Source organism: Corvus hawaiiensis, chromosome Z, assembly GCF_020740725.1.
Source record: "Corvus hawaiiensis isolate bCorHaw1 chromosome Z, bCorHaw1.pri.cur, whole genome shotgun sequence".
NCBI classification, from domain to species: domain Eukaryota; kingdom Metazoa; phylum Chordata; class Aves; order Passeriformes; family Corvidae; genus Corvus; species Corvus hawaiiensis.
This window is the reverse complement of record NC_063255.1, coordinates 74,329,493-74,354,405: the sequence shown is the minus strand read 5'-3', so window position 1 is coordinate 74,354,405 and position 24,913 is coordinate 74,329,493. Positions and strand designations below refer to the sequence as shown.

Here is a 24,913-nt window from a genome sequence, read left to right as displayed (position 1 = left end):
CATCTGGTCCAATCTCCCTGCTCAAGCAGGGTATTACAGAGCGTGTTGCTCAGGATTGTGTCCAAACACACTACTTGTCTACTTCACATCCATGACATTGAATTTACCATCCAAAGAGACACCCTAAGTCTTTGTGGACTATGGCACATGGTCACTTAATCTAGTCCTGATTTGTCAAGAGTTAAGTTACAGATCCTTCTGTAGAAGGAAGCCAGTTGCACCATCCAAATATAAACCTGGAAATGGCAGTGATGACACAGCTATTGCTTGAGACCAGATTTTGCGGCAGCACATGCATCTGTTGCAGGTCTGGATGGCTTATTGACTCATGTGAACACAAACTATCTTGCCAGGATCACGCAAGGGCTTTTGCTGATCTATGACCTGCTAACAAACATGGAAGATCAATTAAAGGTTATTAAGTGCCTATTATCATGGAGATCAAATCAATCTGTTTCAGTCTGTGTAAGGATGTTACAGAGCCAAACTAAAAAAACTTTGTATATTCCATGCCATGCTTTCTCTAGTTCTCATCTCTGTAAACACATGGATTTTTTCACCATCGTCATGCTGAAGATATCGCTGGAGAACATTGGACCAAATGGATCCTGCCAGCTGTGCTTGCATTCATCCGCAGACTCCTTGTATCATACTCAAAGAAAAAATAAAACAAAATAATCTTTCCTTGCCATTCCTTTCTTGTCTCACAACCATTCCAACAAACTCAGCCTGAATTCCGGTATTCTAATTCCTCTTCCAAAGCTTTCAAGAATAAAAAAACCCCACCCAACAACATGATTTTACTTTCTTTCTGTGTCGGGCTGCTCTTTCAGCCATGAAAATACTTTGTTTCTTCTGTCAAAAACTGGGGAAAAAATGTGGGTTTTTTCCTCGCGATCCAAAAGGTAGCGAGATGTACTTCACTCAGTCCTCTCCTTTCCCAACAAACCTGCATAGATTGTTACTCTCCTACAAATGTAAATATCCTGTTAGTTAGCTACCTAGACTTCATTCTCTTTCATTCACTCGATAATGCTTTTTTCCCCAAATAGCCATGTATGTATTGGTTCACCAGTGAATAAATAGTTACAGCCCCTCATGCCAACACCTGCCTTGGGACCTGAATAGTACTGAGCCATTCTTTCCTTCCTCAGCCACATTGTTATGTCCTAGGGCAGGTTAATAAATAAACTTAAAATGGTGACAGAACAGAGCACAGCTGAAGTCAAAATATCTCTTTATTGGATAAAGAGTGCTAAACTACAAAATTCAAATACTGAAGGCAAACCCAGAAGATTTTCTCATTAATGGCTAAGAAGAATGGGTCATGGAGGAAAATAACAATCATAGCAGTAAAATCCCTAGATAAATGAACAAGAAAGAGAAGTTATAAATAGAAATGAATGGTGACCAAAAATCTGGGGAATAGGAAATACAAACATCTATGGGGTTCTGCAAAATATAATGAAAATGAGGATGTTTTGCAACATAGCCCAGGAAATGTATCTACTCTACCTAGAGCAGTTCTATTACCAGCAGACAGTGGTCCTCTGCCAAAAGGTTACCAGGGTAGCTCTTGGCTAAGCAGAGGGAGCAGGAGAATTATCAAGAGATTTGGCAGTGTCATAATAACACATTGCAATGCAGGGTTCAGGTGTCTCCCTATTCCTGTAGCTTCCTTTCCTTGCAATACCCATGCTGGCCTTCACCGTAAGATACCAGCAGGAGTTGGTGGCCAATCTGTTCTGCAGTGCCTGTCATGTTCAGCAAGTATTTCTTAGTCTTTTAGTCTAAGTTTTCTTGTCATTTTCCATTGTCTCATTGGCATCAAAACCAATCCTTTGTCATTTAAGAATCCAGGGAAAGAGAGAAAGCATCTCTTTACTACTGCCTGGAAACACACAATATTTGATACGGTTGCCCAAATCAGTCTTCACAAAGAGCAAGCACATGTCAAAATTCCCTTTAAGAGTATGTCTGAATATGCCACAATGTCAAAGCACTGGGCAGGTGCCTTATAGCTTTTCTTTTTTTTTTATTTGGCCTTTGTCCCAGAGAGACAGCAGTGTGCCTGAGACTGCAGCTCCTTTGGGAATTTATCCATAAATAAGGGCTTAGAAGATCAGCGGGAAATAGATAAGTAATATGGTTGGGAATTACATTGCAAAAAGTTGATTGGTTAATTGAAACTCTTATTAACTATCAGTCAAATGTAGTGTAATTTGAAGAAAAGGTAAGGAAGACAGAGGTAAATAAACTGCTAAAACTTAGCAACACAATGGGAGATGGAAAAATACTAAATATAAAAATCTATCTCCAAACTCATACTTTGCATTTATGTAAATAAGGTTTGGGCACAGAGAGTAAAAGAAAGGACAGTCACACCCACTTGACAGTATGACCTCCTGCCCCTGCCTGACTTACTGGAGTGACATGCTTCTTACTGATTGCTGATGTTAGAACTTTTGGGGTCTGAGAAGTTTCCAGGCTCATGGGCAGTTTTGCCCTTCCTCAGTAAATGATCAAATTGCTACCAAAATGCTTGACAGAGAGAACAGAAACAGGTAAACATCCCCAGTGTGCTTGCCAGTGGCTTCAGCCCTTACTGCCCCATGGGGAGAGTGAGAAAAGGCATCCCTGTGATCCAGTTCAGACTGGAACTGGATCTGAACATGGACTGAAACAACACCAAAGTCCTTGTGTGACTGTCTATTTTCCTGACAAAAGATAGGCAGATTCTTTGGAACTTGAATATACTTGTGAGAATTTTACTAAAAAGTCTCAGACTGACAATTAGAGAGTGAGCAAAACAAAAAGGAAAATCAGCACATGCCAAAACTAATGGCATTTCAATTCCCTTAATGGAAAGTGCAGCTTTCACTGACAGCATGTCCTGATGCTGTCAGGAAAAAAACAGTCATCCTTTTTCTTTAGCGGAGTTCAGTAAGTGAAGGAATTACACTTTTTCTTTTCTACAAAGGACATTTGTAATTTAATTGTGGTAGAATGATGTGTGTCAACACAGAAACAAAAAAAGTTAGGAAATACAACTGGCTGATGTCAAAATGAGAGGGAATGTGCAAAAATTGGCAGTATCAGGGTACAGACTGTTGAGGCACCATAGGGAAATAGGGAGAGAGGAAAAACTAATTGCAGAGAAATATAGAGCATCTTCAAGAAAAAGTCTTCTCAGAGCCAATGCCTATTTGCTACCTGTTGGTTTTACTTACTTTTTTTATTTGCTTTTTATGCCAAACTCTTTCTAAAATGACGAAGTGGAAGTGTGCAAAACTTTCATCATATTAACCTGCAAATCATAAAAAAACCTAGCCTTTGCTTTTAATAAAATACATCAGTATCTAAGACCAGTAGAACAAGAAACTGTGTTAATTTTAACATTCATAATTTGGCAGTCTTCATATATATGTGTGTGTGTACGCGTGTGTGTGTGTGTGTGTGTGTATCAAACAACTAATATAGAGGCAGGCTATGGCCCTAAAAGACAATTTTAAGACAAGTCCACTGGTTAACAGTAGTTCAGAGCAGGAATGCTAGAGATACAATGTGACTCTGTGATTTCAAGTACAAATGTTTGGAGATGGCTGAAACTGTAGGAAGTCACTGACAAATGAGGAAATTCTGGATTGCCTCCTCAGATAGTATAAATCAGGGTGCAGCAAGCACTGTGCATCTAACCCAAGAATATAAAGAATATATTTTTTTAGCTTACAACTCTTGCTTTACTTTTGCAAAGATAAAACCACAGAACGCACAAAAAAGAAAATACATCAGTAGAAATACAACCACCTTAATACCGTGTTGTCATCACATTGTAGTTACACTTGTCACTAAAAAGTAATCAGCTTTACATTTATCTGCCATTTTTTGGAATACTTTTTAGAGCAGACTCATTTAAGCCTTGTGCAAAAATTGACCTCCTTTTGTCATCACTAATTATTATTTCTATTTTTTTCCCCCAGGATTTGCTATTTACAGGGTTTTTCCTCAGGAACGTATAGAATGGCCTGGACTGAAAGGGATGATAAAGATCATCTAGTTCCAGCCCTCCCATCATGGTCAGGGATGCCTTCCAGTACCCCAGGTAGGGTCTCACCAGAGCAAAGTAGAGGGACAGAATTCCCTGCCTGGCCACACTGCCCATCTCTCCCAAAGGGTGCAAAACTTCGACCTGCATTTGGCAGTAGTAATTTTCAGACATATGTAAGAATCTGAGAGCAGAAATACAGAGAAAGGCTTTAGGGACAAATGGGGCTTGCATTGATGAGACACTTGGCATATGTTTCAGCAGGCTCTTGGACTTCTACAGAGAATGTGCATACACACATATGCCTACACATGCACACAGAGAAGAGACAGTCTCTTTCACTGATGCCTTGAAGTGGCTACCTGAAAACAGAGGCTAGACAAGATTAAGGGAATAAAAGCAGGTATTTATTTGAAGGGCCTTCAAAGGTACACCTTGGGCAGTCAAAAGCCTCCGAGGGGCTCCACCCAAGATGGACCATGGGTCATGGGCTTTTCACACTTTTATAAGTTTGGTCCATTTGCATATCAAGGTTAATTCTCCAATTATAATTTCAGGTAGTGATGTAATTACCCCAAGTTTGCTCCTCTTGTAAGAAGCTTTAGTTTACATACTTTGGGGCCTGAGACAAGGTGTCCTTGAGTTCAGGCCCAGAGAGGGTTTGTTATGTCTAACCAGCATGAGAGAACAGTAGCTAACAGGCTGTATGAAGTTTTAGAGTTACATACTAAGCAGTATGGGATTTGAAAAATATAAAAGTTAAAACCTAAGGCATCATCACAAGGGAGTTTAAGCACATCCATCTCTTCAGTATTTTCTGTTAGCAATATTAAGGATTTTGGTGCTCAGTGTGCTGGTTTCTGTGAAAACATTTTTGAGAGTCTATATCTCCCAGTTTTCCATGGGGAATTTAGTTACTTGAACTCAGCTTTTTGAATTTTACATCTGAGGAAGAAGTTGATCTTGAATGTATGACAGTAGAAAGTATCACAACATTTCATCCTTTCTTGGCATTTGATCCAAGACCTTCACAAAGTCATAGAGCAAGAATTTTTGAGCTGTTTTAAGAGCCTCTTAGCCCAGCCTCTTGTATGCTCACAAGCTGTCTCGCTGGGTACTGATACCATTTTCAAGTATAGGTATTTCCATTTCCAATTATATTTAACTTTTTGTCCTGGTTTGATGCTGGCTAAGAGCCAGGCACGCACGAACAAACTCATCTACATATTTTTCTCTGCTATATCTGAGCAGAGGAGGGGGAATTGAAAACTTCATTTTCATGAGTTGAGATAATGATTATCGAAAAAAAACCCCACTTTAAGGCAAAAGAGGTTCAAAACTTAAACAGTATAAAAAAGATTTATTATTAACAGAATTAAAAGTAAAAAGGGCAATGACAACTGAAGCAAACCTTCAGAACACCTTTCTTTCCCAGTCCCTCCCTCTTTCCACCAACTGCGCAAGGAAAAAAACATGGGGTTTTGGTCAGTCTTTCACTCTCTAAGAATCTTTCTTCAGTATGCTTAAGGAAAAGAGTTTCTTTTGCTGTGCCATGGGATCCTTCTCACGGGAGATAGTTGTCTGCGAACTTTTCTAGTGTGGTTTTAACTTTCACAAGCGGCAGTCCCGCCCAAACCTGCTGCAACATGAGTCCCTTCCATGGGCCAAGCAGTCTTCCCACAGCTGCCCAGCACAGGTCATTTTAGCTCATGGCGTTTCGTCAAATTTTAAGAATGAGCTGTTCTAGTTTGGAAGGAAAGGCTCTCTTCCTCCATCTTTAAAAGCAAGGGTCATCCCTCTCTGAGTTCCTCACTTGATTACAGCTTTTCAGCATCCACACGCTCCAGCGTGCTTACTCTTCCTCACGGGCTGCGTGTGGATCTCTGCACCCCGCCATGCACTTCATCAATTATAGGGAAAGAGTTTGTTGTATTATAGTCCTCACCATGGCTTGCAGGAGAATCTCAGCTCTGGTGCTTGGAGCACCTCCTCCCTCTCCTTTTTTTTTCACTGACCTTGGTGCCGCCATGTTGGTTTTCCTCATGTGTCCTCACTTTTCCTTTTTCTCTGACTTGGAAGAAAGTCGGTATCTGTAAGTTGCAATTGAGAGGTTGATCTTGTCTGGGCTCCACACTGGGGAGTTACTTGCCATGTCTCTCGCTGCTGGCCACGTGGTCCCTGCTGGCACCGCACAGCCAGCCCCAGCTGTGTGGTCCTCACTGGCACCGTACGGGTGGCTCCAGCCTTGAGATGGCCTCAGCTGCGTGGTCCTGGCCGCAGGAGTGCCCCAGCTGTGTGGTGCCAGCCCTGGGAGGGCCGTGGCCATGCAGTTTTGGCCTTGGGAAGGCCTCCACCAGGACTGGCCCTGGAGGCTGCCTCACCACTGCTCAGGAGAAGGAGAACTTCCCATGGTTTTTCCTTCCTTAAATATATCATCACAGTGGCATTACCAACTTGTCTAAATTGGCTAGTAACCTGCCCATCGTCGAGCCTTCAGCAATTGGCTCTGTGCTAGACATAGAAGTTTTGAGCAGCTTTTCTTCTGCCCCCACTAAAAATCAGGCTGTGTTAAACTGACACCATTTTCTATCTAAGAATAATGCAGTTGGAATAAAACATCTTTGCCCTATGACTAACTGTGGAGTAAGTATTCTATAAATATTCTGTATTGCTGTTTCTCCCGAGGAATGTCTTGGTAGGGAGTTAATGGAAAGACTGTCTTTCTCTGTGGTAGCTGTGGCAGTTCTTCTATGGGTAAAACAGCTGGAAATGTGATCAGAAAGATATCTCTTGAGTAATTTATTTTGGGCTCTGTCCTGGCATGGAACTAGGTACCACAACTGCATTTCCAAGCTTTATACCTCATCATATCTTAAATCTCTCCAGGTTACAGGTAATATAATGTTCATTAAAAATCCCTTCTTCTCTTTTCTATGTATATTGCTGAAAGTCTCCTTGATTTCCTTACAAAAATACAACAGATAATTTATATACAAAGAATTTTAAAATGAGAAGTGCATTCTATAGAGGCAGAGGAATGAAGTTGTTGTGCCTCTTGGGCTGGTGTAAAATTTTCAAGCATTATGGACAACTGCTTATGGGTATATTTGTTTTTCAAGGAAAAATAAGAAAGCAAGGGGACAGTCAAGCAAGTGGAAGCAAGTGAAACTGCCTGCCACTAACAATTTCACTTGCATTACTATCATTTTACTAAGAACTCCCAACTTCAAACAGATAAACAGATTGAAAGGATCAAACAGCTAGAAAATGTTTGGAAAAGCATGTAGCAGCTTGCCTCCCTCAACAGTCCTGCAGAAGGCCATGAAGAAAAAGGAATCACTTTATTTACGATGAATTTCACCATTTAGATGCACCAGCTGGACTAAAAAGTGTGTCCAGACATGATCATTGCAGTCAGGATAGACCAATCTAAAAGATGAACAAAGCTGGGTTCTTCCATTGTGTGGGAAAGCAGCTCAAAAACCCTAAGAATACCTTGGAAAACACACTCCTCCTAAATACATATTCCAGATTGGCAAGTGTAATACACCCCAGTCTCACAGATCACTGAGTCACCTCTACATCATGTATGAGCTATTTATTATACTAATTCTAAAACACACGATATGCTACAGAGTCAGTGTTTGTTCATGTCAGTTCATGCTTTATGCATTGCCTTCTAATGATGCAGAACATTAAATCTGATGCCTCAGCTGTTGTACATTCACACAGTGAATTTTCATAGACAACATACTAGTGCTTTTATGCTCCAAATGCAAATACCATATAAGGATATTGACAGACTACTGAGATACAAGTTTTAGCAATAATTTCCATGAAATGGAAGAAAAAGTTAAACATACGTTATCATGACCTGGTCCTAAAAGAAACTGAGGAAATGCATTAGACACACAGCAGCTATTTTAATTACCAGTTTTAAAGCTTCACTAGTTCTTTCATACTTTGTGATTAATGAGCTTTTATAACAGTTTTTTATTATCTCCAAATTAAATTTTCTCTTTTTTTTACAGGAAGTTATGAAGCAACTCAGATATTTTATTGTGGAGATGCAGCTAGAAAGCAGAAGTGAGAGCACTGCTAACCTCATGTCAGAAGTAGACGTGCTAATGCTGCTAGGCCGCAAACCGTGGCAGGCAGTAAGGCCTATAATGAAACAGCATAAAAGGTATGCTTGGTATGTACCTGTGATAGTTAGTGCTAGCTTCTAGTTTTGCAATGTTACTAAGAAACATAGATATGGTTGTTATAGTGATTGCTGCTTATATAACTGCTTATATAACTGAAAGGTATAAAAACTCAACCCTGTATCAATAAAATCGGCTTATTGCATCCAAGCAATCTGCCCTGTCTCTTTCATTGCCGACTGTCTCGCGTCTGTATCACGACATTTTATTTCCAACATACAACTGTTTTAAAAAATAATTCTTACCACAGTATTGTTCATCTGAATAGCTAATAAATAGGAAGAGCTTCTACCACAAGACCAGTATTTCTCGCTTAGTTATTGTCAGCTCTTGAATGAAAATAAAAATGGTTTGATAATCTAAATTCCTGAGCTTATGAGCTAGTGCCTTGAGAAGAGATTGGGATACTGCAATATTCAAATATTCCTAATATTCATCCGAGATGACATGAATGCTTCTGTGCTTGGTAAAATTCTTCACAGTGTTTTTCTTTCATGTAGTTTTTCCAATACCTGCTCAGCAACAAAGGCGAAGCTTTGCAGTAGAGATCCTCTCAGAGGTATTCTTCTCTTTAAATGGGAAGCCATGATCCAAAGAACTTTGAAACACTAAAATGCCATGGAATGCAAATGGAGCATATGTATTTTGAGGCAGACCTCTGTGTCAGGGTTAGATAATGAGAAATTGCTAGTTTCTCATGGTACTGCTATTATATTTCATGACAGATCACAGATAAATTTGTAAACCCGCAGTCAAATCACAGAAAATGCTGAGTTGGAAGGGACCAACAAGGATTGTTGAGTCCAGCTCCTGGCCCTGTCACACCATGCACCTGAGAGCATTGTCCAAACACTTCCTGAACTCTGTCAGACTTGTTGCTGTGAGCACTTCCCTGGGGAGTCTGTTCCAGTGCCCAGCCACCCTCTGGGTGAAAAACATTTTCCTGATATCCAGCCTAAACCTCCCCTGACACAACTTCATGCCATTTACTTGAGTCCTGTCACTGGTCACCATAAAAAGGAGATCAGTGTCTGCCTCTCCTCTTCCCCTCACAAGGAAGTTGTAGACCACAATGGAGTCTCCCCTCAGTCTCCTCTTCTCCAGGCTGGACAGACTAAGTGACCTCAGCCACTCCTCATATGGCTTCCCTTCCAGACCCTTCATCATCCTCATGGCCCTCCTTTGGACACTCTCTAATAGCCAAATTATTTTCTTCTATTTTGGTGCCCAAAACTGCCCCCAACACTCGAGGTGAGGCTGCACCACTGCCGAGCAGGGTCGGACAATTCCCCTCCCTCACCTGGCTGGTGATGCTGTGTCTGATGCCCTCCAGGACATGGTTGGCCCTCTTGGCTGCTGGCTCATATTCACCTTGCCATCGACCAGGACCCCTATGTCCCTTTCCACAGCTCTGCTGTCCAGCATCTCATTCCCCAGTCTGTCCATATATCCAGGGTTGCCCCATCCCTAGTGCAGAATCTGGCACTTGTTTTCATTAAACTTCATATGGTTTATGGTTGCCCAGCCCTCAAATTTGTTGACATAGATCTGCAGGGCCTTTCTGCCCTCAAGGTGTCATTGACAAACTTATTTAGTGTGCTTTCAAGTCCTATATCGAAGTCATTTTATGAAGATGTTGAAGAGCACTGCCCTTGGAATGGAGCCCTGTGAAACCCTACTACTTACAGGTCACCAGTCTGATGCCACCCTATTCACTATCACCCTTTGTGCCCGACCCATGAGCCAGTAGCTCATCCATGAGATGATGCGTTTGTCATACTGGACAATTTGTCCAGGACACTGTGAGAGACAATATCAAAGGCTTTACTGAAATTCAGAAAGATGATTACATCAACTGCTTTCCCTTGATCAATAAGATGGGGAACTTTGTCATGAAAGAAAATGAAGTTTGTCCAACAGGACTTTTCCCTCATGAACCTGTGCTGGCTATGACTGATGACTATGTAATATCACTTCTTTCAAAGCTATTACTCAAGATTTACTCAACATCAGTGAGATCAAGAGTAAGATTTTAGTCAATTCCCAAAGGACTCCCTTGCCAAAATTACTTTCTGATAATCTCCATGTTATTATTTTATATTTTCTTGAAGCCTCTGGCAAAAGCTAAACCAATGTCGCTTCTTATATATCATAAGCACAGCCACAATGCAAACCATATGTAGATCTAAAACTTGAAGATTATTAAAATAAAATAATGTAAGAGTCTGCCAGGTTCTTAGGCTTACTAGAAGGCATCCAATGTCTTTACTGCTTAGTATTACTGCTTAGCCATTTGTAGTGGTTTGGTCCAAAATACTCATTACTGTTTACCTTCTGTGAGATAAGAATTAGGAGAAATGCAAAGCAGGCACCAAACTTGAAAGAATATAAAGAAGTTTATTAACAGACGTAAAAGAAGAAAAAAAAATCATACCACACCTTCAGAACTCTTCTCCTCCCCCCACCTTCCTCCCTTCTCCCAGTGACAATGTAAAAATACAACCCTTGAGATGTTCAGTCTGTTTACCACTTCCATAATAACCTTGTTCAGTCTATTTAGGAAGAGAAGTCTCTCTTGTCCATGCTATGAAAGCATTATCACAACAAACAGCTGCCTGGGTTGGTTCTCTGCTCGCATGTGAGTCTCTTCCCCCAGCTTGCAGCTTTTCCCACAACTGCTTTCAAGGGTCCACTCTTGAAGTTTTTTGGGGTACAATTTTAAGGTTGAGCCGTTCAGAAACAAAAGTTCTCTTCACCCATCTCTGGGAGCATTTCATCTCTAAGAACAGAGGCCCTTCTCCTTCCCTGGGAGCAAAGGGTCCTCCTCATCTTCATCTCTAGGACTTTCTCTGGGAGCATTTCTAGGAACTGAGGTTTTCTCCTTTTCCATTTGCAGCAAAAGTCCTCATCGCTTCTATCTCTCCCTGTTCAAACTTCTCATGAAATTACAGCTGCGTCAGCATCTGCCTATCTCAGTGCAGGTACTTTTGCTCACAAGTACAAGTTGAACGCTCCACCCCCCATGCCTTCATGAAATTACAACGGGTACTCTGATACATCATAGCTTTACAACAGAATTTCAGCTTTAAGCATCTCCTATTTCTCTTCCCTCAGGGTTTCAGCTCTTCACAGCACTAAAAGGGTCAATCTCACCTAGGCCTTGCAGCTGGAATGAAGCTTATTGCTGTTGGTCACATGATCTTTTGCCAGACAGCAGTGGGCAGCTTTCGGCTGAATCTTGGCCGCACTGGAGAGGGGGAGCTGCCTGTCTGCACATAGCAGGGCTGTGGGGGGCGGCCACAGGTGGAACAGGGCCCATCGGCTCCAGGATGGCCGTGGCCCGGCCCGGCCTGGCCCAAGCAGGGCCTGTCCAGGCCCACTGGCCCCCGCACAGGGCCCGCAGCCACCTGTGCCAGCACGGAAATGAGAGAGACCTGTGGGAGGGTGTTGTCTATTCTTAAGTGTGGATCACAGAGGCCATCACAACTCTAAGTGGCTTAAAGAACTGTCCATATTCAAACTGGCCAGCTGATAGGTTCTGTCAGGTCACAGAGGAAGCTGTAAGCACCCCTTTGCAAGGACATCACTTCCGGGACTATGCTTGCTAACCCATGACACCATTCAAATTTTGATGAGAGAAGTGAGTTAGATGCTAACAACTCTGCTTTGATCATTCCCAAAGGTAGTAAGCATCTAAGATCTTTCCCCCATGAAAAATTGTTGAAGCATCACAGGCCACATGTTCTTTCCCTCCTGATATGCAATGAAATTTCCATTCCATGGAATATACTGCCTGATAATTAATATGTTTTGGTTTCACTGCATATCAAGGGAACATTGTTACTTCAATATAAAACTTCAATATAAAATACATATACATGAGAAGGGCTTGACTAGCTTCACCCTGTTAAAGCAGAGGAGACTTGACCCAAGAAATGAGACATCAATAATTGGCCTGATAGGAGTCAGATTTCTCTACTTCCATGTGATCCATGTGGAAGTTAGAACTCGGAAATCATGTTTGGAGTTGATTATAGATTACCATATGGGCCTATAAACAAACTTGCAAGGGCAAACATTACTATGAATCCTATGGTAAAGGCAGCCGTGTAACTTCTGTCCCTCCTTCCACAACTCTTTTGTTCTACACTAGGAAACTTTTGCATAAAAACCAGAAATAATGAGAATCAAACCAGGAGGGAAAACAAATGCTAGGCTTTCTTTAGGATAGCTTCTCAACACTGGTAGAAATGCAAATGTCTGCATCAATTTTCTGTGGCATTTTTTGCTTCCATCCTCATTTGTCTCCTATGTGAATTTTTGACAGGAAGTTTTCAGTAACACCCCCTCACATCATTACAATAAGGGCCCAATAGCCATAAAAAGTAAAAGTGATAATGTGCTATTTTAGTTGCAAATACTACATTTCATCCCTGTATAATCAGTAGTTTTACGAATAACATTGCAAGCAAGACTGTCATTCTGAATAACAGTTTTCAAGGGCTTAAAGTAGAATGGAACAGGAATAAAGCTGGGTGTATCTGTGTGTGCAAAAAGCACTGATCAGGGTCTCCACAAAGTCCCATGAACTCCATTACCTTCTTTTCTATTTCTACAGTGTGTGTGATTTTCATTTTTCTAATTCAAAGAATATCCTAACAAAACTCCTGTTCCTGAACTTGATGTTCAGAACTTTCCTGGTCTGCTTCAAAAATGAAATCATGGTCAAAAAAAACGTCAGATACAAAATTCAACCAAATACACTGGCATCCAAGACAGTCCATTTTGTGTCTACAGATTTTAGGTTCTTGGCTACTGTGACAGCAGTGACAACTATAACATTTAAACAGTTTTTTCTCCAGTATGGTCAGAATAAGATATAAAACAATTTATCCAAGGAGTACTTCTAATCTTCATGGTTTTTCCTACATGCAAATAGTATAAATATGACCTAAGACTAGTTTAGTCTTCTTTGGTTACCACTAAACTGTATCACTGCAGTCAGAAACATGCAGCTTTAAAATCAGAGGACCAACAGCAAAATGAAGTTTATTTGAAAAGGCCCTTAAAAAGAACTGTGATTACTTGGGCTCATTAAATCTATTTTTTTACTACCTTTATCTTAGATGAAAGCTTTTAAGACCCATTTATCTGGAAAATGAATTTTAATGTAATTGAAATAACCACCAGAACTACCAGGAATGAATCCTTTATGTTATTATCTTCATTTTGATTTCTTTAGCTCAAAGGAAACAAATGGTCAAAGTTAAGGGACACATATGCTAACTTTTTCATTTAAATAGATTCTTTTTGTGATGAATAGAGGTGTCTGCAAGGCCCTTTTTTGTGCATTGAGAAATGCAAACAGCAACAATAATGATGGCTCTTCAGTAAAAACTGTAACTCAAATAACAAGATGAAGCATTTTGCTAATGTTCAAACTGTCATTGTTTCCAAAATGGTACTTCTTTTTCTGTTTTGAATCTTCTGCTCACTTCCACTTTTTTGCTATTATCATATAAAAATAATAATAATACATAGAATACAGAAATCAGAACTAATTAACAATCACAACATGATCTGGATCTGCTTCTGAGAAATGTCTTTTAGTTTCTTCCAGAGTTTCATTGTGTATGAAGTATTTTCTATTTTGATACTAGAAGCGCCATCTGTACTTTCAGTCCTTCACAGTTCTTGGTTTTTCTCTGAGCTGAAAAATCTATTTGCCATATATACATATATTACTGTAGATAGAGAGGTATAGATACATATCAATGTACGTGGACTTCTCAACTCCTTTCTTTCCTGGTGTTTGATATTCCACTTGCTGTGTCATCCACAAGAAGAAGGAAAGAGGGAGGCAGACTTAGTGAGAAGTGTAGAGACTGCAGACTTCATTCTAGAAGAATATGGCTTCCCAGCCTGGTGTCCTGTTATCTTTGTCTGACTTATGGTGCCATGAAGTCTTCCCAATTTTACGATTTTGTTGTCAAGACACAGTTGGTCAGCAATGTCTACTCTGGAATGGTGAAGTGAAAATGGAGCCTGAGGGAGCCTACAGTATAGACAAGTGATACACTTTTCTCTAGCTGAGTACAGTAACTTTGAAACCTGCAGCATCTTTGATGCTCAGTTTCCTTCCTGGGGAGTGGGTCTGTAGGACTCAGCACACTGGAGCCACACAGACCTACAAGAGCCCTTAGAAGGTACCTGGCAGCAGCATTGTCTTCTTTGTGAGCAGATCTGTCCCAGGAGGTGAAACAGATGTCTTCATATGCCTTTCAAGGAGAGGACAGTGTGGTTCTGTCCAGCTGCACCTTTAATTGTAGGAATGTTAAGTTATGTGATAAAAACTCACCTGCACAAACAGAGCAGCACAGAGAAACAAAGCAGGTGTGGAAGGCCAAGAACACACTGCCTTGCCATTTCTAGGCCCATCACAGGACTTATTAACACATTGTCTTCCTGAGTTCAGAAGAGTCCTGGGGCACAAATACAAATGGGAACCCAAGACAAGGACACAGAAGGGCCCCTGGTTTTGGTCCCTCCCAGAGCTGCCTCAGGAGAGACCCAGTTGCTTTGTCCAGGCATTAAATTCGTTATTGTCCAGGCATGAAACCCTTCAAGATAAACCAATTCCAGAGCACCTTTCAGACTGCATGGTCACTGCCAAAGGGAAACAGGACATATTACAGCATGCAGAACAGCATTTTGAGACAAGTCTACCTATGGGATATACAGTGCAGGAACCACAGGAAAGGAAAGGGGATGGATTTGAATGATTTAAGAGAAACAAGAGTGGGAAAATAGAGGAATAAGGTAATGGAAAAGGGTCAGTTAAGTGTAAACACTTTGCTGGGAAAAATGTACTAGGAAACACACTGTATTACAAACATTTACATGCTGTTTATTTGAAGGTTCAAAGTAAGATAAAAGAATTTAGAATATACGACAAGTCTAATAAATTATAGAGGATAAGCCAAATATACATTTTCCTCTAAAATGGGGGAGAGAGGACTGTATTGGTGGTCTGAGTTACTCTATGTCTTAGACAGCAAATGCTGTTTCTGTAATCCACCTCTTCCATTCACCACCTTGCGTAAGTAGGTGCCTTTTCTTTGCAGAGAAAAGATGGTTAACTAGTTGCTCCTTTCAACCACTTACCTTTTGATAAACAGCATTTTATGGATTGAACTCTGTATTTTGCAAGAATAATGCAAAACCAAAGCAACAATTTCTAGTGCCTTCAATAAATTCCCTCTGCGTTTCCAGAAGAGGCAAGTTGTTCTGTACAGTCTACGTGCAAGAGATCAGAACAGCTCACTCTGCAGCATAAGAAACCAAGAAATAGACCCTAAAATAGTACACATAGCAAGAGGAAATTACAATACTTGAGCTCATCTAACAGATTGCTGTTTCATAAAGGGTGTTATTGGTTTAATCCATGTAGTGTAATTTTATCCCCAATGTAATACATATGCAGTGGCAATAAAGCTCACTAAATGTCATCAGTCAAATCAAGGTATGCAAATTTAAAACAGAAATGCAAGTCAGAGTGAATGGCATTTCCTATAATCGATAGCTTGGCTTTGTTGAACTTTGTTCTAATACTTCAAAGAGACTGGCCCTTCCCGATTCAGCAGTTTTCAGGCATAAGAAAGACTGATACTTTTTTCATTTTAAGATGCTACTGCCATTCCTTTCATGAAGAAAAATGTCTTACTGTCCCCTTATGGGTTGCAGACCAAACTCTGAAGTACATTTCAGGAGCTTTTATCATTTTGCTTAATTTGTTCATTATTAAAACCCTAAAGATAAATACAAAAGGAAGAACAAAATGCTCATAGCACTTATTATTACTGCCTACTGCTATTTAATTTTAGGCAGCATAAAGCTGTTCATATATAGGAATGCTTACTGTGGATTTTGCAAACTCTGTAGGCTACAAAAAAAAAAGACATTTAAAAACTGAGTTTTATGGTAATATAAATATTAACCAAGAAGGTAAATGTTTTTTTATTGGGGATATTCTGCATCTGGTGCTTCTTTCCTCACTATTCCTATTACATTGACCTCAATATGATGCCACAAAGACATTACTTTTGCACTTCCAAGCATACATCTGGTAAAATTTTAAGTAGATGCAGTTATTATATCATACTGATTTGGAGAGTACCACAAATATCAGTAATACTCAGACCAATCACTTTCCTCAGCAACTGTCCTTCTGTTGTTCCTAACACTCATGACAAGAATGGCCTAGTTGCAGATGATCTAAATTCTCTAGTTAAAGGATTTCAAGTTGGTAGAAGGTCCCCTGAAGGGGCCAGACTGCCAAATAGGAAACACTATACTGAGGGATTCAGAAGCAATTTCAGCTACACATAACCTCTTTTAAACACAGACTTAAACTTTGAGATCCTTCAAGTTTCAACTCAGAAACCTTCATTTGGATAATGAAGACATTAAAAATAAGCAACATCTTTTTATTTATCTAAATTTATCATCCTGGATCTTAAACTTGTTCTACTGACAACAGTATAAACTAAACCCACTTTACTGGAAGTTCAGGTTTTTTTCTCAGGAAATTCACTTTATTTTAAAATCTATAAACTTCCATGTCTCAAATGGCTATGAATGAGTATATTTAAGATAAAAATAAGAAAAAGTTTAGTTTCAGAACTAAAGACTGAGTTTAATTCCACAGTTATCTGAACTGTCAATAGTACATACAGGACATGATAGGTAACTTTCAAACCTTCAACTTTTCATAAGCTTTTAGCTGACAAACAAATTCATCTAGAAGCTACTTAAAATCTCATATAAAAGCACAAAGCACACTTTATAAGTAGCTTGTTCCAAATTAAAAAGACAAAGGGAGCTAAAATATTGGAGTATTGCAGTAAATTGAGAATGACAACAACGTAACTTTGGAATCCAGATCAACAGTCTTAGAAATTAACAAATCACCCAATAGTTGTAAATCTTTATTATAGCCTTTGTTATATATAGTAAATAAAAATAGATATGTATTCTTGTTGTTCTACTGAAAATCAAGTATCTATTTCCATGCATACAGCTTGAAATCCTGGTGAATCAACCAATATAACTAAAATTTTAAAATGCTGTCTTTTAATCTTGAAATCAAATAAATATATCAATATATGAATAACAAATTGGAAGGAGTCAACTCATTCAAATAATGGAATATCACAGGTATGATGTTATCTGAGTTAGTACGACCCCTCTGAAACAGAAGGACAGAGCTTGACATCAACATGAGTCTGCAAATGCATAATTTTAGGCTATTGTTTTCTAAGCAACAGGTACAACTAACTCTTATCCTGCCTAAATATTCCTTTCCAAAATGGAATGTCTTACAATCACTGTAACTTTATGTGGTAAACTAATTTTACAAGCAAGCATAGATTATGGCTGCATTAGTCTTTGTCAGAGCTAGTGTGATGTTCAAAGCAGAACAAAAAACACACCATGAGTCTGAAATACTCTACCCCAAAGCAACAAGGGGCGATCAAAAGCTCCCTGCCTCTACAATTAGTAGGGATCAAAAGCTGTTCTTTTGCATACCACATAGCATCACTTTTAGTTAGTATCTTCACCTGTGGTTATCCTTTGGCTTTGGGCTTGGTACAATGAGTCCTTTTTAGACTCTCAGTACAGTAGAGGCTTCCATTATGATGTGGATGCTGAAGGAAGACACATATTTTTGGTATTTATGAATACCTAATTTAACAGCTTGTCTTTTTTCCCCCTTGGATACTTCCAGAGAATTCTTTAAAACAAAAGATACATTAAGTTTTTTGCTCTGGATCTTAAATCAGATATGCATAGACCAATGATCACTTATTTCTACTGTTTATTCTGATTATCTCTTGTTTCTATCAGTAAAAATTACTTCAGTGATGTTATGAGCAACATCTGGAAGGGAGATGTCCTCACAGGCACAGCATTAAAGTCATTATCCCATTCCTCTTTGTGATGCTGAACCTGCTTAATTTCCCTTGTTTTTATTTTTTCACTGAACAAACAACTAATATTTTCTCCACACACACACACAATTAACTTTCTTTCGTTTCTTTACATTTCCATTACCCAAACAAATTTAAAAGTAATCATAACATTTCTTGTTTATTTTGAGGAGGCAGAAGTAATTTTCTTTATTTGATCAAATAAAACTAATTCTTGGGAATATATCTCTCACTCATGAATTTATATTCCTTTTGTATCAGTTAAACAATAAATTAAGAAACAGTTTGCTGATTTAATTTTACACAGAGAAAGCCCAGCTTTCTATGTCAGTATTGTTATTGTAACACAGCTTGCAAAGTAATATCCAAATATCCATTTCTTTAGAATAGTTAGATTTGATTTTGCAAAACTGAGTATGTGAAAATAAAAATAGGGGATATTTTTAGAAGTTTTTTATTTAACTAATTTCTGTAGTTGTTCTATACATTTTTTTGTACAAATAACAGTTTAATTTCATAGTTTTAATCAATATTTCTCAGTGTAAAATGTGTATTCTACATCTGCCAGGATTCAAGACTAGATCATAAACTGTAGGAATTTTTCTTTATTCTTATTAGTCAGCATAAAATATATCTTTTTATTTATGAAGAAAGATAGAGTTTTTTGTGCTGGACCTTCAGCTACTGATCTGATTAAGCTTTTATCCTGAAAGATACACTGTTTTAAAATAACATTTCATCTTCTTTTCAAAGTAAGGCCATCCATGCTTCATTTTTCCCTTCTATATTTAGGAAGTAAAATCAAGCAACAACAAATACTATGGAATTACTATTTTCAAATATGCTGAAGAATTCTCAATTAGCCCAATGTCTTAAAATTGGTTTTAAATTTAGACCTAAGAACAATCCTATGGAACAAGCAAATTTTCGGGCATCTTTGCATGTGCTGATATGAACCCAAGTTAAATAAGACTAACTTCCATAAACTCAAGCCAAAAATAAGTAATCTCACTCTCAGATAAGATGTGTTTTCAATATCAGATGGAATTTCCAAATGCAAATTCTTGCATCATATGAAACCTCTCTTCTTCCACATCATTCAGATAAGCACTGGTGCAGGAAGTGAAAGAAGGAGCAAGACTTTCATTTCTCCTATAGATCATGTGGAAATTCATTTGCAGTCTGATCTGAATCTGTCGACTTCTCCCTTTCATTTTTTCTTCTCTTGGAGGAGAATCAAACAGCATAGAAGCGAAATGAGATGAAGTCTGTTTGCAGGAAAGTACACATGGAGATTTTAACCTCAGCTGGGGTAAATCAGCCCTTTTTCCAGCAAATCTCACAGAGGTCTGGGAATATACCCAGGCTGAAGGACTGCTCTGTTTTGAATAAAAATGCAGACAGAAGTGGCCTTCTTAGCTAACAAGGGATACGCGCGCTGAAGTTAAAATAATTGCCTTAGTAATGATTAATGGAGCTGTAGACAGCACACCCCTAATGAAGTATCTACTAACAGCCAGTATCATAAAAGACTTCCTTTTTCATCTCAGTCTACACATAAGGGGATTCTATACCCTTGATGATGAAAGGAAGGTAAAGCTTAGAGGGAAAAAATAATGTGATTAATTATCTGAGAACATGTCAACATATAAGACAAAGTAAAAAATTGTCACTGATTTATAAGTAATTAAAAATCCTTTGGGGAATATTATATGCATGTCACTAGGATTTATGTATATATATTTAATATATACACATTTCTCTTCAAAAGATTAGTGTTACATATAGGTTTCTATTTATATGTGTATATTCTAAACCTATGAAACACATGTGCAAGTGCACATTCACAGTCAGTAAAGCAATAAACTAATTTCATGTCAGTTGGGAATAAGCAAAATGTAGAACCTCTGGGGTAAAAGTAGAAAAATATTGAAAAAATCTTCTGTGGTGTAGAGAACTTGATCTGCAACAGACTAGCATCAGCAGGAAGTCAACAGTTTCCTAGTATGTCATCTTCCTGAGGTTAAAGAACATTAAAAATATATTCTTTGCTGTCCTGTATGTGCTGTCAGGGAACCCTGTGAGTCCCTGGTAGATGGGCAGGAGAAAAAGCAGACCTCATAAACATAGTCAAGGGTCACGGATAAAAATAATTAAGAAACAGTAGGCCATCAAAGCACACAGACCCTACTTAGTCCCATCATTATTTGCCATTGTAAGCATAGTGAAATAAAAGTCTGCACTTACAGAGAGTGGTCATCTTCCAGTTCCCCAGAACTTCCCCCTTTTCCTTGGGATATCAATGCTCCAGAGACCTGTCAAGTTAGATTTTATCCTATTCCAGCTTAACTCGTTTGGGAGCTATCCATTCCATCCATAACCAAAGCTAAAACTCTGAGGCAACCATGCCAGGGGACTGTAGAATATCATCATTCCAGTCTAGAAAGCCATTTCTCCTTATCACATTCCATATTTTAAATTGTTTTATTTCTAGATTTTGAGGGTCTGTAAATTTGGAGAAATTGAACAGTCTTACTTTAAAAGTTAACATCTTTGGTTACAGGTCCCTGTACAAGTATTTGTTACAGTCCTAAATTCAGGCATGTACAACTGAAAGCTGAGCTGACAAAGTGTAACAATGATACCTGGTCACTGAAAACAGAAGGCTTTTTGGAGTGAAAAGTAAATGCTACTGGTTTTATGTTGAGCTTTTGATGGGCTATCCTCCCTTGTTGGATGAGGGTGAAAGAGCAGAGGAGGCTGCTGTCCTGCTAAAGTTCTTTATTTCATGGTCTCAGTTTTCTAAAGGTAGAGTTCGAAGGGGTTACATGATAAGGCCAAGCAGTAACAGCAGCAGCAGCAGGCAAACACAAGTAGAAAACAGCTGCTTCTTCTTCTCTAAACTTGCAGAAGTGTGGATTGTTAATTGACCAATAAATTGACACACGATTCTAGTTTTCCTTTTCTTAACCTATCCTGGTGTAATTCTAACAGTTGTAAGTCTTACACAAGTGCTACATAGGTATTACACAGATTTGTGTACACAGTTTCTATCAACTCTTATTGTTTATGTGAACACTCTATCTAAAAAATGTGAACAGTATAGTTCCATCTATATTTTGTCTAAAGTAAAGAAATTCTGTGAAAAGGTAACACTGCTGCAGCAAGAACTGTGTTTAAGGACTCTTTGCTGCAGCTTTTCAATGCTTAAAGCACTTAGCATATATTTCTACTAAAAGTTAAAAATCTGTATTTCTATTTCACTTTGGTGTGGCTTCATGTATCCAGCTTATCCAAAGGTTTTAATTCAATCCCTGTGCTTTGGCTTCCCTCTGGGCCTGGGTCCAAAGGAGCTCTCACTCCAACAGTTTTAAGTTTTCATTTGTACTGTCTGCTTTTGAACATATTTGCTGTCTATCCATGTGTGAATAAAATGCAACAGCTTGTGAAGAAGTAAGGGTTATTTGTAATTCGTTAAAGGTTTCTGCAGATTTTTAAATTTTTCTTTTGATGCAAAGTGAGGCCAAGGTGATAATGAACTCTTCCTGTTTTGTTGCAGATGTGTTAAAAGGCTTTTGAGACTTAAGAGGTAGTTTAGAAAGGTTTTTAGCCCTGTGAGAGTGAACATATTTCCTTTCTCACATGCACAGTTTGCAATGTTGTCACTCATTTGAAGAAAAGTCCTTTCCCCTTCCATCTGTTTTGGCTTATGCACACAAAATCCACACTAAGTCTGAAGGGAAGGGAAAAGCTTCTTCATTTTGTTGCTGTTGTGTGACATGACCGCTGCTGTGGTTTTTACCATCCTTGGCCTCTTAGAAACTCAATTTCTTCTGACATTATAATGAAACATGTTCAGTCTTAGACAGCAGCACACATTTGTCACTGATGCCAAATAGCCACTTTTCCTTTGGATTGCCTAGCAGTGAGATGTAGGATCTCTTTTCTTCTCAAATAGCTTGTTCCCTTTACTCATACTTCACCTTGTTCCTTGGATCCTAATATTCATTACAATTCCTCAGTGGAACTTAAATGATCTCAAGACAAATGTGTGAAAATCAGCTAAAGTGAAGAGGTAGGAGCAAACATCAAGATTACATCTGGTGCTCCAACAGAGGAACTTCATGTGAATACTCAGGTGAGAAAGCAACATACTTGGTTGCAAAGTTAAACTAGTTATAAACAAACAAAAGAGAATTATGATTTCTTGATATTTCAGACACAAAAGGTGTTTTAAAATATCATCATCTGCTAGAAACTGCTGTTCAAGACTTACGCATGTTACTATTACTTCTTTATTGTTGTAGCTGTTGAGTAAAATTGGATTGAAGAACGATTCAAACTTTTTATATACTCTTTAGTAAAGAAAAAACCCCTGAACACTCATTTTCCCCTCTAAACCACAACTCCTTGCCAGGAAGTTTTATCTAAAGAAAAAACAGAGATACAAAAATTGAAATAGGTTAACACAGAAAGAATAGTAAAGTTAAGGAGATAGATTTTTAAGGGAAATAATAACAAGAATTTAACACAAATATGAAATAATAAAAATAGATACATAATCACAGACTCTTCTTGCATCACATCACCTACATATCTAACTAAACAAGAGTCAGTTATAGCTTCTTTAACCACATCATCAGTTGAACAAAAAGCTCATCCACATGAAAATAATTTTCTCTAAATATTGGCAGAATATTTTTTTTCAATTCATGCCATTATCTGGATAAGAATTGTAGCCAGACAAAGAGATGACATTTTTAGAATATGGAGTTTTGTTTCTTACAGCTCACGCTATTATCTAAATACTGTCTTGTTTACAATTACTTACTGCAAAGATGTACTTGTTCTGACAAAAACGCAATCTAAATCCAAACTGTGTACTTTGTAAGTACCATTTTCCTAAGGGTAAAAAAATCAACTTAACTAGGTGAATTTTCCATTTCTTTACTTTTAGGTGAACTAGAGAGAGAAGGAAGTGGGTCTGGGGGTGGGGAGAGAGGCAAAGCATGAGGGAGAAATGGCTGGATACAGAGGCTATGAGAGAGTGAGAAACACAGTGAGAGAAGCAGCACTATATGAGAAAAGAATGAAAGAAAGAGGAAGAGATGGAGACATAAAAGAATGAGGGTGAGTGGAGAGAAAATGTGCATGAGGAAGAGAAGAGCACAAGGAACAAATAATTTTTGATTTATTAGTAAAACTGAGAAGGATTTATGACATCTAACGACATATAAAAAAACTTCTGAAGAAAATTAAATGTTTTCCTGCCATAAATTTTCTTATTTTTGACTTGGATTTCATCTTCACTTTTAGAACCTCCCTCAAACCCAAAACCTTTCCCCCTTTTGACATCACTTTCAACCAGCTGCTTTCTCAAACATTATACCAGCTCCAAGGTGTTGTCAAGAGACCTGGTCTGCCCTGTCAGAGAATAGTAGATTCGTACTTAAGAGTACGGCAAAGCTGTGATATCAGATGACTTCCAAAAATGCATTTCTACCAGCAAGCAGGTCAGTGGGTCTCACTGTGACAGATGCAGAGCTTAATCTCCCCTCCACACTTTCTGCTGTGAAACTGTGTAGGTATTTGGGTACTGCTGCTTTAAGCACTGTGATCTACTAAGCATGAAAGCAGTATCTCTATAAAATACATGTACCTGAGAATCACACAGTATTATGTTGCTATGAGAAGAATCAGAAATTTTATTGTAATTTGGAGTACAGAAGCAGGGCACAAGCAGGAAAAATCCCCAAATCCCCACAGGCAAACTTCCAGACCAACCTCTATATGTCACCTTCCAAGATTCAGTCTGCAAGAGGTGGTTCATTATATGCACCATGTGCACTAAACAAAATAGTCTCTTCTGATTAAAATGAAAACCATGTTTTAACAAGGTGACCTCAGCAGCAGCACTTCAGCTGGGCTATGGCTGCTGTCTTTGAATGACTGATTTGGCTCATCACAGATGCTTTTCTGAGATGTTAACTACACACTCCAAGCAGAAAAAATTCATTTCTGATGGCGCCTTGCTCACACAGTGTGGAACAATATGAATGGAGGCCTGAAAACTGTGACTAACATGGAATTCAAAGCTTTTGTCAGAACAAGTAGACAACCTGCAAGTGAGCAACAGAGATGTGAAGGGTCGTTGAGCACTTCCTGGTGAGCTGTCACTAGCTCTGATCAAGTGGCCCTAAATTAAATGCTCATTCAATAATTTTCATTTATGTGTGATTTGCATACTCTTTTCTAGAGGATTTTTCTGGTCTCATCTTAAAACATTTGCTAGGTTGCAAGCAAAAAGACATGCAAAACATCCTGAAAATTATAAAGAGATCATACTCTGGTTTAATCCAGTCCTATGTCAAAACACAGTAAAAAATGAAAATGGGACAGTTTCTCTGCCAATGCTCATGTGCACCCTCTTTCATCTTGGCCACCACAGGCCAGGGTCATCCACATCCCTCATCAGCACTCCAGCAGCTGGCACCCACTCCTCTCACGACAGTTCCCCAGCATCTGGCACTGAGTCCTTCCAGCATTACACAGAGAAGGAGGTAAGAGAAGATTTAAAGGAGTTAAGATAGACTGGGGCAATCAGCCTTAGCATACTGACCCACCATGGTTTACATGCAACCATCCCCTTTTCTGTCTATTCCACTTCTCTTCCT

At 38.8% G+C, this 24,913-nt stretch overlaps 1 protein-coding gene across 1 annotated transcript in view; it reads right to left on the bottom strand.

The window, feature by feature from the left end:
* Positions 1-24,913, bottom strand: part of ST8SIA4 (ST8 alpha-N-acetyl-neuraminide alpha-2,8-sialyltransferase 4) — an 87,259-nt gene that overhangs the window by 3,310 nt on the left and 59,036 nt on the right. The window lies entirely within an intron of this gene.